This window comes from Elephas maximus, chromosome 8 (genome assembly GCF_024166365.1).
Source record: "Elephas maximus indicus isolate mEleMax1 chromosome 8, mEleMax1 primary haplotype, whole genome shotgun sequence".
In the NCBI taxonomy this organism is placed as follows: domain Eukaryota; kingdom Metazoa; phylum Chordata; class Mammalia; order Proboscidea; family Elephantidae; genus Elephas; species Elephas maximus.
The window spans coordinates 98,750,029-98,765,430 of NC_064826.1; the positions used below are offsets into that span (position 1 = coordinate 98,750,029).

Genomic DNA, 15,402 nt, shown 5'->3' on the forward strand with positions numbered 1-15,402 from the left:
TGCGTGTCAAGCTCCCAAGAACTAGTATAAAGCTACTTTGCGTACCTCTAACGGACTCGTACTCCAGAGGATGAAAATGTCTTAACTGTAGCACATCATCCCACTTCTGGGCACATTCAGATATGTTATGTGCCATCTGCAGAGAGGAGAAGGGAATCAGAGCACCAAGTATCTGGAAAATTCAGAGGGAAACATCACCCCTGTGTCTGAATAAAATTCAAAAGAAACGTCTCTTGCCATTTACCCCCAGATTAAAACCTGTACTCTCTCTGCTCTGCTCTGGGTATACATGGTTGGCACCATCTTTCCTGGATTTTCTTGGGGCAGATTCAATATGATAAAATTTTATTACTGCCCATAAACATTATTTATTAAATGTATTATTGCTACTTCTGATGTAATTTATCAGATATGTTTGTAATGCTTTTTAAATGAATTCACAAATCAAAAATGAATTCTGTTAAATGACATCTCATGTATTTTTGGATCCAAAAATATAATGACTATTGTGGAATGATTTCTGAACTAGCTATCCAAATTTTCCTTTGTCTACCTATAGGTCTTAACTGAGATGAGCATCATTAACTTAATTATTTAAAAGAATAGTGGAGAATTCCAGTTAGTGAACCATAAAGATGTGGCACTAATAGCCAGTCCTTCCACAATCTGGGCATCCATTTCATCAGGACATATGTGCATCGCTAGTACTGAAAATGACGGTAATGACTCCCTCAGTTCATGACATGGCTATGCCGAACGCTATTTTTGTTTAGTTTGTTCTTATCAGGGAGATCACTGGGCTCAAGTTGAGCCTCAAAGAAATTCTGAACAAGTAAGGTGTGATTTGCAGCAGGCTCACCTTCAACTATATCTTTAACTATCCTAAGGCATCCCCTACACACACACACACACACACACACACACACACATGCATACATAGTGACTTTGCTCCCACTCCTGTCATCTAAAACAAACAGGCCCAGGGTAAACCAGACCAGACCGAATCTCCTAAGAGGTTCCCCTCAAATTGGCCAAAGGGATAATTACTATTGGCTCAGCTCAACTGCTGTATTTCATTCAAAAGATAGAACTTACTTCTCTTGAAGAGGTATTTCTCTAATTAGTTGGGCTGGCCAGGATATAGCTATCTCTGATTTTTTTAACATGGTGTATTTTACCACCAAAACATACTCAAAACCTTCACTCAGCATGGTCAGAATAACTTTTACATCTCTTCTTTTCCCCAAGGAGGGATGATCATAATAATATTCCATATAAAAATCCCCACACATAGTTGCTCCTCCTTCCCTCACCTTTAGGTCAAGATGATCATAAGCAGAACTTACAGTATCAGCTATACTGTCACTTTATGGTTAGGTCCCAGGTTGCTAAGCTCTACATGACATGGCCTTGATGTCTATGGGAGGAAAGAGCAGTAAGAATAGCAAACGCATTGTTAGATGGACAACCCTATGATATAGAGACCATAAGAGTCTCCAAATGGAGAAACTAAGGCTCAAGACATTTACGTAATTTGCATATGGTCCCCACTGAATAAGTTGTAGACTCAGGATTCACACTCAGGTTCTAATTGTGGGGCACGGTAAGCAGTATACTATCTCACCTCCTTAGAACTTCATTAAGAAAGCTGTCGGGGCAGATGGGAATAGCTCCAGTTGCATCCTACGTCTGAGTTATGGAATATGAAGCATTAATATGAGGACGTTTACTTCCCTGGACTTTGCTATTTTTGTATTTCATGCAAGAATGCCTAAAATATAAGAAATACCTACAAACACTGTGAAATAAAAGCAGATCAACAGAAGGCAAACCTGCCTATAAACAAACCTCCAAACCATGCATTTCTTCCTCTCTCTTCCAGATCACCAACTGCTAGCTCGTGACCATGATTTGCAATCATCGCTTTGGAAGGTCAAAATCTGGAAGTCCTTGGGAATTATGGACTTGACCAAGTGGAACTAGTTGTCATGAGACAGGGGCTGGAAGAGCAGGACCTGATATGATGTAGCTCTCCTAATTTTGAGTCCCTTTGAAGGGATAGTTGGTGGAATTCTGAAAACTTAACATCTTGCTGGCTTGAATTTTCCAGGAAACATGTTCCAGACTTGCAGGCTGATGGAAAAACCATGCCAAAAGGAAAATTAAAATGCCAATTCTCAGTTCAGCCTTGCCAAGCATGTCCACTGGCAATATGGTGGCAAAAAGCTACCGGGCCAACAATAGAATATTCTTTAGATGGTACAAAATGGGAAACAGCTTCTTCACCGTTAGGAAAAAGAAAGTTTCTTGGCCATCATCACAACCTTCTTGATTTTCAGATCTAATGAATAAACTTCTCCTAATTCTGAAACATGAATCAATTGCACATGCAAATAATTCCATGTTTTGAGAAAAAAAAAAAGTTTCTGATATTCTCAATCAGAGGAGTAATTTCATAGCAGTTGTAGAGATTAAATCAGTGGCTCACCCTGACGCTGCACAAAAGCTGGACGATGAAAAAGGAGGACAGAAGAATAATTGATGGATTTGAACCATGGTGTTGGCAGAGAATATTGATATATACTGTGGACTTCCAGAAGAACAAACAAATCAGTCTTAGAAGAAATACAACCAGAATGCTCTATGGAAGTGAGGATGGTGAGACTCTGGCTTGCTTGCTTCAGACATATCATCAGGGAAGACCAATCACTAGAAAAGGACATCATGTTTGGTAAAGTAGAGGGTCAGTGTAAATGAGGCAAACCCTCAATGAGATGGCTTGACACAAAAACTACAACAATGGACTCAAACATACTAATGATCACAAAGATGGCATAAGACTGGGCTAAGTTTCGTTCTGTTACACACAAGGCCACCACGAGTTGGAGCCAGCTCCACAGCAATTAACGACAATGCTGGATGCTCTTACTGTTTATGGTCACCAATTCACACTTTGGCAGATCAAAGACCACAGGTAACCTATGCATCGTGGTCTCCTGTTAGAACAGCAATTGCACTGCAACAGGGATAGGGGGAAGAATGGAGGATTTGCTGAGCAAGAAGAAACCAAGAAGATCAACAAAGCCAAGTGGGCTCAATTTACCCAGGCAAGCAGGAAGGAAAAGGAAGGTACAGTCAATCCCAGGGAGGTTATGTTCTGAAATGTGGAAGGGAGAGGCAAAGCAGGACTTTGAGAGGCTATGAAGGAGGTCTGAGAGGTTTGCATGGGTCCAGGTATGCAATCACATGATAAAGGCAGTCATGGGGCCAAAAGGATCACCTTATGGAATCCTAGGGCTAGTCCTGTTTAAATCAAGTTATTTTTACTTCATCCCTTGGGTAAAGAAGTCAGCTTTTTCAGAATCCAGTTACATCACAACTATGTGCTCAGAGTTTCAATGAAGATCAGCAACAACCCATCACCTCTTTAGGAAAACCAATTCAGAGTATGCCTACTCACGGCAAAGCGGCACTGCCATCACAAGGATAGGAGTGTTGTTCTTAAATATAATACTTCAATGTTAACAGCTTGCAAGAGCCTGATCATTTCAAACTGTATTCTACTTACAATCTAAGGTAGCTTTGAAACCTAAACCACAAACCTAGGCAAATGATATTGACAAGTTACTCCCACTTCACACAAAGAGCTCAGCAATCTAATTTGTGCAGAAATTAAATTTAGGCAAAGATATAATTTTATTTTATTGTTCAGTGCTAGCCTGCATCTTTAAGCCACTAATTCCAAGAAGGAGTTAATCTGACAATATGAATAAAAAGTGGTCCCAAAGGGTAATAACCAATCCATATACATGCAAAATCCACCCCCCCCATCATCCCAAGGCAAATATGAAATGTGGTTTCCAAAAGTCCATTGCCTACAGTTCTCTCAACACAGTGACAAGCATGAGAATTGTGAAGGAAATATCTCAAATAATCATATACATTCAGCCATGAAGTAAGTGCTCTTGCTTATATATATTTTTGGAATCTGTTATGTGTTAGACATCTCAGCGGTTCTGCAAATACAGTGAAAAAATGTATTTCATCAGCTAAAGTCCAGTCCAGAAGTAAGGGATTGGTCTTCATTAATTAAACTAATACTTAGGAAGTGCCTATAATGTACTTTCACATATTACCTCATTTTTCTTTCAAGTCTTGAGAACCCAAATTATTATTGTTGTTGTTAGTCACCGTTGACTTGGCTCCGATTCATGTGACCTTATGTATAACAGAGCAAAACATTGCCAGGTCCTGTGCCATCTTCATGAAACCAAAAGAATATAGGTTTAGGATCTTGAAAGAAATATAAAGCTCCAATTATAAGCTTTTCATGTATTTTACTGTATTCTAAGGCTTTTCCGAGCAGACTCTGTTCGGATCATCTGATGAGCTTCTATTCATACATTAAGGGCCTCCTAAGTAGAGCCCTTCCTCTGTGTAATTGCTCATTTGAATTAATTCCAGACAGTGTACATGCTTTTGCTTTTGCTCATGTCACATGATTTCATAATTATACCTTTCAAGAGCTATCACCAATACTGTGAAGTCGTTAGGGCAAGATTTATAAACACAACACCAGGAATACCATCCCAAATGTCTCTGACCTTAGCCAAGAATCCAAAATCTTATTGAAAACCTTTACATTTAAGGGAAGTTATTTTTTTATGAAAGCCTTCTGAGTTCTTCTCTGTCATTCTACCCAACATCATGGATGAAGTTATAAGATGAGGATATCTTTGAAAACATCTCCAATGACTCATCCCATCCCTTCCTCCTCCCACTCCTGCACTCCCCAGCCCGTGGGAGGATGGTATGTTGGAAAGCACTCCCGAAACCCTCTCCTTTGGAAACCCATTTTTCTACAAGCAGCCCAGGCGCAGGGCCCAGCTGTCTGTGATCTGGCTCATATTTTCAAGGATGTCACATCTGCTCAGAACTTCCTTCCAGTTAATGAGTCTTTCTTCAATCGAACCTCAGAGGGCTTTTCATCTTAGTACCAAGCATCCCTAAGTTGAAGATGCTGAGGCACTGGCTGAGCTAGCACAGTTAGCCCTAATCTATGGTTTATTTCAAGGAAGAATAAAACAAACTTAGCCTGAATTTATAATGTGGGGTGTCGAGATCAAAGAATTCCCCCTAGACCAGGTCTACTGATCAGACCACACCTGGAGCTTGGTAACAGTTCTGTAACACACATATTCTATTTTTTTTTTTTTAATATAACTGTAAGCATACATGCTTGATATAGACATTGTGGAACATTAAAAACGTAACAAAAAAGAAAAAATATATAATTAATCATATTACATAAAAGCGTTGTTAAAATTATTTTCTTAGCTGTATTTTTTACTTAGTTGAGATAATTTTGCAACCTGCTGCCCCCACACTTAACATAAAATAGAAAGTGTTTACATGTATTTAGATACTATCGACAAATACCATTTGGAGTGACTGGAAAACACTCCAGCATCTAAATGTACCCATAAATGATCACGTTCCTATTGCTGAACAGTTATTTTCAATTTTTTTGCTGTTATAAATAATAATGAAATGAACATCTATATGCATATGTTTCTTTCTGCCCAGAAAGCAGAGGTTTGCATGTCTATGATCCTAAACAGTTGCATTCTATTGCAAGACTTTATAATGAGCCAGTTGGCTGTTGCTGAATTTCTCGACAGGAGCTTAGCCCTAACGTATTTCTTAAAATTCTACTGAAATGTCAAGGTTTCTGCCAGCCAGTGGCCCTTAGGTGTCCTTGTAGATAACGTTGAATCTTCCTGTCGTTTTTGCAGGAGTTAAATGCTTTCCGCCCCTTATGAATACAGGAAGCAGGGTGAGGGGATGGTAATCAACTTTAGGAACAGCTAGAAGCTAGGCCTCCCCCCAGCCCCACCCCAGCTTGGCCACAGCCTGGGTTTGGGATTTGGGATGTGAATATGTTTGTAAGCATCTCAGCCCTAGGTCTGTGTGCAGGAGCTCATACCAGAATGAAAATCAACTGGCATTCATCAGCCAGTAAATATCATCAAAACAAAATTGAAGGCTTTTTGTACAACAGAAGAAAAAAAAAAATTCCTTTTCTTTTTCTCCTAGAAATGCCTTAATTCTTTTTCTGGTCTTAAAAGAAATAGCCACTTCGAAGAACCACTCCTCCTGTAAATATTCATCACACAATGCCCTTCACTTATGGTCTTAATTAGTTCTCTGGGGGGCAAAGTTGGTTCCAGAATGGGCATTGTTCTTTTAAAATATTATCAGCATATTAATAAAATAAACACCAAAAGACATTACCATCCCCTCCCTTTTTATTTTTTTTCCCCCCATTAACGGCTAGAAAAAAATTCAATTCAGGTAATGTTCGTTGAATTCCTGTGAAATTTTCTTGACAGGCACCCTGGAGTAGAAAGGTGACTAGAATTAGTCCCAGTTCTCAGGGGGTATAAAGTCTGGAAAGAGAGAGTAGATAACTATTTATGATCTATCATCATCATTTTCCATAGGTATTTCCAGGATTCTGCAGAATTGCTAAAGGGCAAGTGGAGGGGCAAAGCATGGCCAGGAACCTGTCTGAAACAAAGCTAATTGGCTAAAAGTTTTCAAACTCAATATATGGCTGAGTTATGTTAAGTACTATAAGGGAGGGACAAAGAAACTACACTTAAGAGGGAGCAATTCATTCTGCCTCCAAAGAAGGGCTTTGCGGGGCTTGTGAGCTAGGCCTTGTAGGAGGCGCAGCATTTCAACAGAAAGGGTGAAGGGTTCACCTTGCTGAGGAAACACGGGCGAGAACAGACACTAGGAGGTACAAGGCATGCTTGGGGAGTGGCCGGGGGTGTGATGCAGGATGTAATAGGTGTCTTTTTAGAAAAGTGTTTGGGACAGAGTGTGGAGCTGTGTTGTCATGCTGTAAGAAGAAGAAGCCAAAGGTTTTTGAGTATGGATGCGTTCTAAGAAGATTTGTGTTCTGGGAAGGTGCTTCTGGCATCCAGGATAAAGAGGAATTGTGGGAGGGCTAAATCCAGATTCAGGGAGATCAGTTAAAGGACAAATGCAGAATCTACACAAGAGAAGATGGTGGCAGGAAGGAAGGTCACAGCAGGGAACAGCAGATAATCTTCCTCAGAGGCTGCATCTGTAGGATTTGGGGACCTATTAGGAAGGAGAGGTGAGGGCTCAGGGTTCACTCCAAGATTTCAGATCTGGGAGATGGGCAGTTGTGACACCACTCCTAGAGTTAGCAAGCAAAGACCAGCACCGAGGGACACAGCAATGTGAATAAGGAGTTCGGTTTTGGACATTCTGAGTTTGAGGTGTCTGTCAACCATCCATGGGATGAAGTTCAGGAGACAGACAGTGAGGGCTGCCATCTGTCTGCATCAGCAGAAAGTCAATGATGTGAGGCTACAGGCCAGAGGGAGAGATGGTGGAAGAGGAAAAAAGAGGGTCTTTAGAACTGCCTATTCCCTACAGGGTAAGAGGTGATGGAAGTGCTACAGGGTCAGGAATGGAGAGAAGCCTAAGAAGCTCATACAGGGACATGAGGCCATTATGCTTCAGGGCAGTGGAATAGGATGAGCATGGTAGAGAAGCCTTTAGACATGACAATCAGGAGGTGACTGCTGACCTAAATAAAGCTATTCCAGGAGGTGGACGTGGGTGAACATCAGACCACAGGGAGTGGAGGAGGCAGGGAAGAGGGGATAGCATTCTCTCTTGGAAAATTTGGCAGTGCAGGGAAGGAAAGAGAGTAGGCAAGAACTTGAAAGAGGAACAGGGCTGGGGGAAAAAGAGAAAAAAAAAAAAAACAAACACTTTTTAAGGATAAGAGTGATTTTAGTGTATTTTTAGTTGAAGAGATGGGGGAAGGAGGGAGGCTACGAATAAGCATGAAGGTGCAAGGGATAAAAGATCTATTTTTATGCGTTTTTTTAAAGTCTATCTTCTTCATCAGAGCAGAGATTCATAACAATGTGACTTCTTTCCAGTCTTAAATTAGAACATCTCAACAACTCCTCTCAAACTCCACTTGCCTCTTGGAAATCACGTCTTTTGTGGCTAAAGAGGTTTTCCAGTATTTAAAATGGATAGAAGTGCATTTTAGAGTTATATTTTTCTTCTTCAACTTAGTTATATTTTTATTTTTTTCAAAATTTTTTCACTAAAAATGTTGCTAGTAACTGAAACTTTGCCAACAATAATTATTTTACTTCTTTCTTTAATGTATATAGATATAGCTATAGAGATACATGGTACATCATGCATATACCTCACATGCTTGTGTGTGTGTGTGTTTCCAAAACTACAGTAGGACAGTCTTTTACGGAAAGAGTAGTCAACAGGGACAAGTGCTGCAGAGAAGGCAAATAAGACAGAGATTTGAAAATGTCCATTGGAGGCTCTTTGACTTTGTCAAAAATGAGTGGATCTTGTGCCTAAAGAGATTTTCAAGTATTGATAATACATACCCGTGCTTTTCAGAGTCATATTTCTCTTCTGCTTACTTGTATTTTTAGTGAAGGCAGAAGACAGGTTGCAGTGGATTCATGAGTGAATGGGGAGTGAATAGAAGAGGTGGTAAAATATGGGCAGCTATTTGAGGAAACCTGGCCTGGGGGTGGATATGGGTTTGAAAAAGGGTTATTTATGTGTGCTTTTTTTTTTTTTTGTAATTTTACTGTAGTAAAACATATGTAACAGAAAACTTTTCCATTTCAACCATTTTTAAGTGTACAATTCAGTGACATTAATGTCATCCACCATGTTGTGTAACCATCCCCACTATCCATTTCTAAAAGCTTTTCATGGCTGCAAACAGAAACTCAGTGCTCCGTAAGCAATAACTCTCCTTTTCCCCCTACCTCCTGTCCCTGGTAACTAATTTTTTTTGTCTCTATGCATTTGCCTATTTTAGATATTTCGTATAAGTGAGATCTTACAATGTTTTTCCTTTTGCATCTAGCTTATTTCACTTAGTATAATGTTTTCGAGGTTCATCTATGTTGCAGAGTCTATCAGAACTTGATTTCTATTTCTAGCTGAACAGTATTCCTTGTATGTACATACTGTATTTACTACCTTTTGTTTATCCATTTATCTGCTGATGAACATTTAGGTTGTTTCCACCTTTTGGCTATTGTGAATAATGCTGCTATAAATACTGGCGTACAAGTATATGTTTGTGCTCCTGCTGTCACTACTTTTGACTATATACCTAGCAGTAGAATTGCTGGGTCATATGACAATTCCATGTTTAACTTTTTGGGGAACCCCCAAAGTTTTCCACAGTGACTGCACCATGTTACATCCCCACCAGCAATACATGAGGGTTCTATTTATTTGTTCTATACAGTGTGAGAAATTTGAGTATGTTTACATACTGGTGAGAAGATACTATCAGAGAGGAACAGATTGATGATATAAAGACAGAAAGGATAACTGATAGAGTCTCAGATCAGGCAAGAAGGGTTAGGACCCAAAGCACAGAACAAGGCATACGCCTTCGATGCCACGAGGGACACATACTTCGTCGAGGAATGAGAGATGGTAAGTAAGGGCAGTTGTAGGAGAAGCATCTAGAGATATAAGTAAGGCAAGGGCAGAGCTGGACTAGCATCCACGTCTTCTAATGCCCAGTCTGGAGCACTGTCCAGTCTTTCTTGGCATTTCCCTCACTAGTAATTAGCAACATTTATACTGTGCTTAAGGAACCATGGTGATGCAGCGGTTAATCAAAAGGTTGGCAGTTTGAACCCACCAGACACTCCTCAGGAGAAAGATGTGGCAATCTGCTTCTGTAAAGATTACAGCCTTGGAAGCCCTTTGGGGTTGTTCTACCCTGTCCTATAAGGTTGTGATGAGTTGAAATTGAATTGAGGGCAATGGGTTAGGTCTTTTGGTTTATAATGTGCTTATGCTGTGCCAGGCACGGCCTAAGTGCTTTACATATGTTAGGTTGAACTATATAGACTTTCTAATTTTGTAATTAAAAAAAAATTGTCAAATATTGGCCATTTCATATGGATCAGCCTAATATTAGCCCTTTTAACCCTCACAACAACTACATTAAGATTCAAATTTTACAGATGAAAAAATAGAGGCCTGGGGCAGAGTAAGTAATCTGTCCAAGATCACCCAGCAAGGAAATGATGGAGCCAGGGCTTGAACCCCGCTTCTCAGGTCCAAGGTCAAGTTATTGCAACTTGTGGTGAGTTAAATGATCACAGAATAAAGGCACATGAAAGAGAAATAGAATAAAATGCCAAAAGATGACATCACAAATCAAATCAACAGTAAATGTTTTATAGGAAACTACGTCAGATTCCATACAATGCTCAATAATTATTAGTTTGAACCATTTGAAGTTGCTGTTTTTGTCAGTCAAAAACAGTCAAATACCGGCAATTTCATATGGTCTCATCTAAAAGTTTCTCTGTGAACCTCAAACTCACCCTGTGGTTGCTCAGCCATGGGGAGGGAAGCGAAGGCCGAAGCTCTGTTTGTGACAGCCTCGCTCTCCACTGTTTGCCAACTCTGTCCTAAAGCATCTTAAACAAACAAACAAGCACACCAAATCTGTTGCCACTAAGTTGATTTCGACTCACAGTGGCCTTAAAGGACAGAGTAGACCTGCCCCACAGGATTTTCAAAGAGCAGCTGGTGGGTTCAAAGGGCAGGCTTTTTGGTTAGCAGCCTCAGCTCTTAACCACTACGCCACTAGGGCTCCAAAGCATCTTATAACTTGAAAATTTAATAAATACAAAATTCTGGTACCTTGTGTCCAAAAATCGTTGATATTGTCTATTCACAGCCTTGTTTTTCTGGTACATGCACAAGGTAATTCAGCTCTATCTAAAAAAATTCAAAAGAAGCTGTACATCTCGTACTTACCAGTGTCAGCTTAGGACAGCCTTAAGGATGAGGCTTAGGAGCGAGTATCCAGGGCTGCCCAGTGGCCTGACCACGATACAAACCAGCCAAGCAGCTTCTTCTAACACACTTTAGGGCAACAGCATCTCCATTTTATATATACTCTTTATCACAATAAACTCATTTTAATAGGAATAGCATCTCTTTTCTTCTTTTGCTCTAAGTGCTCACAGTGGCCAGAGAGCTGTCGGACAGAATCCCATGCTCTTGTGATTCACAGAATGGAAATCTGCCATTATATGCCAGTGACATTTACTTCTGAGGCAGCTCAAGCGGCAAAAAGCCATATGCCATACACCTGAAATCCTGCCAAGCCACGCACATGGGTATGTGAAAAAGAAATAAGAAAACGGGAACCAGAAGACTTCTGTGGAGTTGATTGCTTCTAGCACTTAAAACAAGCAATTACTGCAGCAAGAACCAAGTCTTCCTACTCATATCACACTCTTGGGAATGCATTTTTTTTTTTTTCCTAATTTAAGAGAACTTGGGAAGCTAAAGGTACAATGCAAAAGATAATTGTTGTGAACTGCCCAATGTGCTCACATTTGCCATTTACCACGCCTGCTACGTGCATAAACGTTTCTTGGGTGTGCTTGGGTAAGTACCAGTCACCTCCAGTGGTAGACGGTGGAGACCATGTTTATCCTCTACATGAGAAGGTCTCTTGGCAGCCATCTTGTGAAATGGATAGGTGTCATTATTGATGTTATTTTCCCCAATAGCCTGGAAATAAGACTAATAGGGAAATACAGTGCCCCCCAAATGGCCAGGGTAAGTGGATTAAGTAAACCTAAGAGTGATTTAAGAAATGAGTTAAAGTGAAAAAATGAAGCTGATGAATATTTTTTAAACTAGGGACTCCAAGTTCCCTGGAAAAGATATATTCAGTTCATTTGGCATTTTTTCAATATCTTTGAGTCTTTCTATTCACATTATAGAACCCTATATATGTGGGAAAATAGTCACTGCTGCCATTTTTATTAAGAAACTATTGGCAAAATCATTTTATAACTTCCTCAAAGTATATCTGGAGAGATTTTGAGTGAAGGGTCTGTGTTTCTCAGTAAGGCCTCTTGACATTTTGGGTAAGATAACTTTTTATTCTGTACCATACATTCCAGAACACTTAGTATCTATGGTCACCAGGAATTGAAGAACAGTGACAATCCCATATCAAAATGGTAAAATTGATTAGGCTTATTGGCTTAGGAGATCATTTTAAATGAAGAATGAATTAAAAATTCCTGGCCATAAAACCATTCCTGAGGTCCACTTTTCAGACAAAGGTTAGACTGAACTACAAAACATAAAATAATACTTGTAAAGACTGTGCTTCTTAGTTCAAGTAGATAGATGAGACTAAATGGACTGCTCCTGTCCAGAGGCGGGATGAGAAGCAGAAAGGGACAAGAGCTGGTTGAACGGACAAGGGAAAGGCAGGGTGGAATGGGGAGTGTGCTGTTACATTACAGGGATTGCAACTAGGGTCATACAACAATATGTGTATAAACTTTTGTATGAGAAGAAAAACAAATAAATAAACAAGTTCATTGATGACTAAAAAAAATTCCTGGCCATTCATTCATTCAACTATTCGACCAAAAGTAACTGAGCAGATACTACCTAAAATACATCTGGAGAATATTAAGATTAAAAAGCTATAGCTCTAGTTTCCAATGATATACTGACTCAATTTATAAAGACAGATTTGTAAATGAGCAACTACTATGTAAGTAGAAGATATGTTTCAAAATAAGTTGTGGATTCCATGCTCTGGGGACAGAGGTACAGGATTAATTCATTCCGACTGAAAGGGAGATGATAACCATTTCACTGAGGTGCACTTGTGCAAAGTCCTTGTGCCATTTCAATAGGCAGAAGGAGGAAGGCCTTACTGATAGAGAGAAAGGGCATGAACAAAAGCCCGAGATATGAAAGTATTATGGCACAAGGAGTGTTGGGTAGTTTAGGATGCCCAGAGCCTAGGGCAGGTGCAAGGTGAAGACATGGGGATGACGCAGGAAAAGTACTGTGATGGTTAATGTTTTGTGTCACCTTGGCTAGGCTATGATTCTCAGTGGCTTGGCAGACATTGGACTGATTGCTCTTTCATAATATAATATAATCAACTCCAAGATGAGATCTGATAAAATGTAATCACCTCCTTGATGAGATCTGCTATGAGCAGCCCATCATTTAAAAGTGAAGTTTCCTTTGGAGAGAGTGGCCTGCCTCCAGTATATAAATGGATGTTCCAGTAAGGCTCACTCTTGCTCTGGATCCTACATCTGACTCTTCATCATCTGACCTACAGTTCTTGGGACATGGCCCAGGTGCCTGCAGTCTGATCTGCCAATTTTGGCCTTGTCAGCCCCTACAACCATGAGAGTCAGAAGAAGCCTCCAGTTTGACACCTGACCCATGGATCTGGAACCTGTTAGCCTCCACAACTGCGTCAATCATTTCCTTGAATTAAATATACTTTATATATATACACACACACACACACACACATATGTATACATTTCACTGTTTTTGCTTCTCTAGAGAACCCAGCCTCAGACAAGCACTTTATAATAATGGAGAATCTGAATAACTTGTTAAGGTGATGAAACTTTAATAGGCAGGCAATGGGCAGGCACAGGAGGATTACAAGCAAGAATGGTATGTCAGATCTGTGTTGGAGGAGATTTGGAAAAAAGGGAATGTTTCAAAGCTGGGAGAGAAGTTACTGCAACAGCTGGTGTATTGGTCAGCTATTGGCATGGTAATGCTGTATAACAAACCAACTGGATAGCTAAGAATTTGTTCTCCTATTCACAGGTCTATAGGTTAGCTGAGTGGTTCTGTTTTAAGCTACCATTCTGTGGGTGACAGGGGAAGCTCTCCCTGAGGAATGCACTTCTCCTGATGATGGCAGAAGTACAAGACCCCAACCCAACCACACAAGCAATAATCAAGCCTCTGCTCACGTCTCATTCGTGAGCATCTCACTGGCCAAGCAAGTCCCTTGGCCAAGCAAACAGTCAAAGGGTGGAAGGAATATATTCAACCACCATGAGGTCATGGTAAGCACTTGGACGTATACTACTACACAGGGTAGTAAAGAATTGCAACTGGTCATTCACTCTACCACACTTGGAGGAAAAGAAAAGGAAGTTCTGACCAAAGCTATGATTACAAAGCAAAGGACTGTGTAATGATTGGATGCAGAGACCTTTGGCTATTGTTTTTAATTTTATCCCAACTGCATGAAAAATACATAGATACAACAAAGGTGGCGGGGCGGGGGGGAGAAGAAGAAACTAGTAGTTTGGCATTCTCATTTCTTAAAATCAAGTTGTTATTGTTTTTAATAATTCCTAATATTATTACCTTTTTCATTGTGGTGAAATATATATAACAATACTTTTGCCATTTCAACCATTTTCAGGTGTACACGTCGGTGACATCAATTATGCTCCCCGTGTTGTTCAACCATCATCATTGAATTCAAGTTTTAATGTTCATTTTTTCACCCCATAACAACTGCCACAAAGGGGTGGGAGAAACTGCTGTCAAATTTAGCCTTACTTTGCCACTGCTTCCTGCCTCTCAACCTGCACCCAGGCTTCTGACCTGTTCTACCTAGAGGCTTGGCTCTAATCCCTGGTCTTCAAGCAGGCAGGCCTGTGTCTGGTGCTGAACCAGACAGTGCAGTGGTTTAGTCTTCTATTTGGTATGATGAAGGTAGATAACTCCAATTCATATAATGCACTGTTGTTCAGATTTAAAAACTTGTACAGGCATACAAGAAGTGTAAGTTAGCAGTTGAAATGTGCACATTTAAATAATTAAATATCTGTTTTAACCTCTGATCCCCTAGATCTGGTATTTTTGCAGAGGGTATTTGGAAATCTCATGTGGAATCTTCTAACTTGTTTCAGAGTCTTAGCAAATGGCTCCTGACCTTAGTCTCTCATCCTAAATCCCTAACATACCTTATTTAGGGTCCCTCTTTGCCTCTATCCCCTTCTGTACCCCAATACCTTACAATAACCGGTTACCAGGTGGCAAGAAGCAGTCACTGACAAGTAGATTCCAACTCATGGCGACCCCATGTGTGTCACGGTTGTGCTCCAGAGTTTTCACTGATTGATTTTTCAGAAGTAGATCACCAGGCCTTTTTTTTCCACAGTGCTCCCAGGTGGGCTCGAACCTCCAACCATAGGGAGAACCTAAAGGCAGGCTCTATATGCTCTCCGCTCTATCTTAGAAGACAAACCCTTTCAGAAGTATGTTCTCGACCTCCCATTTGACATAATTTACTTTCCAATTAGAGCATAAATATTTTCTTTTAAATCAATGAGGACTTGTAGTTCATGAGGGATTTCTACGGAGCGGTACCCTTCTTAGTTGTCCAACTCATATTTCTATCTGCCCTTTAATTTAAAATGCCTAAATCTCATTAAGCCTTACTCAAAACGTAGG

At 40.2% G+C, this 15,402-nt stretch overlaps 1 protein-coding gene across 7 annotated transcripts in view; it reads right to left on the reverse strand.

The window, feature by feature from the left end:
- The window catches only part of ELMO1 (engulfment and cell motility 1), a 635,207-nt gene that overhangs the window by 161,636 nt on the left and 458,169 nt on the right, over positions 1 to 15,402 (reverse strand). The window contains exon 1 of one of the 7 annotated variants that reach the window (XM_049894510.1): positions 46 to 113. The exons of the other annotated variants lie outside the window; for them this stretch is intronic. The gene's annotated coding sequence lies outside the window, so the exon portion shown is untranslated. Of the gene's footprint in view, positions 1 to 45; positions 114 to 15,402 lie in introns of those variants that run through there. 7 annotated transcript variants of the gene reach the window in all.